This window comes from Oratosquilla oratoria, chromosome 9 (assembly GCF_046742065.1).
Source record: "Oratosquilla oratoria isolate Oo_2021 chromosome 9, ASM4674206v1, whole genome shotgun sequence".
In the NCBI taxonomy this organism is placed as follows: domain Eukaryota; kingdom Metazoa; phylum Arthropoda; class Malacostraca; order Stomatopoda; family Squillidae; genus Oratosquilla; species Oratosquilla oratoria.
In genome coordinates this window covers 32,206,965-32,208,756 of record NC_134785.1, presented here as the reverse complement: position 1 = coordinate 32,208,756, position 1,792 = coordinate 32,206,965, and positions in this window count along the sequence as shown.

Genomic DNA, 1,792 nt, shown 5'->3' with positions numbered 1-1,792 from the left:
GGGAAATTAAATGGAACTTATTATTTTTTTTTTTTTGTCGTTTCTTCCCGAATATTGTTACACTTGGTTATGTGAGTTACACCAAGGGACTCCGATCTGGAATCCTCAATTTGTTCACTAGGTCAATTTGCATTGACGTCATCATTTCTTTAGTCCAATGACCTTTACTTTTACATTTAAGTACTTCCGTAAGGGCGTGACTTTATACCCATGAACCAATTTAATTTTCTCTTCCTCCACCCTTTCTCCAATCATAAAGGCTGTTACAAACCCCATAAGCAATACAGCTTATTCAAGCAACCTCGAAATCAGTGCACTACTGACTTAAATTACGTACTGTTACATTAGCATAAAATGAACTTTATACAGTAATGAAATCGGGTCCTCGACGGCTGCTTGTAAAATCCTAGGCTAGGAGTGAGCTTGTGCAATATCTTTTCATACGAACAACTGTTTGCCAAACATCCAACTCATAAAAACGAAAGTCTCGCCACCTACCAATCTATCTACCTCACTTGTCTACCTTTATCTACGAGCCTCATCCACAGTTATATTATTAAGATTTTGAGTTTGTTCTTTTGCCTCTTCTTGATTTGTGAAGTAAAACCTCTGTCCGTCTCCCAAGTGAACTGCTAAATGTTGAACTGATGGATTGGAAATCCAAAAGTCCTCCAAAAATCCTCATCATTAGTTGACAGATGTCTTTTATTTCGGCAATTCATAAATTAATATTGTTTGTCAATGTTGAAAATAGCTTGATCCGGTCCCTTGATGGCCTTGACACTGCAGTACTCCACATTGATGTAGACATTGAAAGCCCTACACAGTAGGGGAGAATGGAACACCCCGTTCGTTGTCAATAGTAATGGTTTGTCCATTCTTGTCCAAGTTAAAGCTGAAGCCACCACATCCTGTCCTTCTTCTGTATTTTGGGTTACCATCAGTGTCCATTTTAGTCTCAAAAACAAAGTCCTTTGGAAAATCCTTGGGTAACTTGTCATCACCTATGCAGGGAATGTTTGGATCTTCTGCTCCACAGGGACTATAAATCATGTTTCTTTTTATCATTTCAAATAGAACTGGATCTTCTGGGTTTAGAAGATCAGCACTGATTAGGGAATCCAACTGATTAGGATTAATTTTTTCACTAAACCATAAAAGAATATGCTGATGGGAAAGATAAATTTTTTGTCATTCAATTGTATGCATATTGCATATCACAGCACCAAAGACCTGTCCTTTTTTGATAAAATCTTTCATTTTCTTGACTTTCAAATGAAAGGGTCTTCCAACAATATCATATCTGTCATCAGGACTTTTGCGAGGCAAAATGTCATCTAGGATTCCTCTCCAAGTTGGATTACACTTGAATGTTATGAACAGGTCAGGTTTTCCAAACTGCCTGACATAACATCCTGCATCTTGCACTCTTTCATGCTTGTACCTTGGACTACCAGTAAAAGAAGAAAGAAGAATGACTCTTTGTCCAATTTTTTCAACATTACTATAATTTAAAACTGCATCCTTAAGGTATATGTAATCTTCAGCTCTGATTTTTTCTAATTAAGCTTGGTGAATAACATCCTTTCACTTTCAATTTTGGCAAATATGTCAGTGAGAAATTGATTCAAAAGTTGGTTGAACCTATGGATTTGATTGAAAATCTGAGTTCTTATCATTACTCTGTGTCTGTAGAAATCTTGAGCTCAAACCTTCTTTGCTTTAAGCTCTTTAGTTACAGGATCTGTTTGCTTTAATAGGAATTGACATCAATTAAGGGATACTGCAGTAT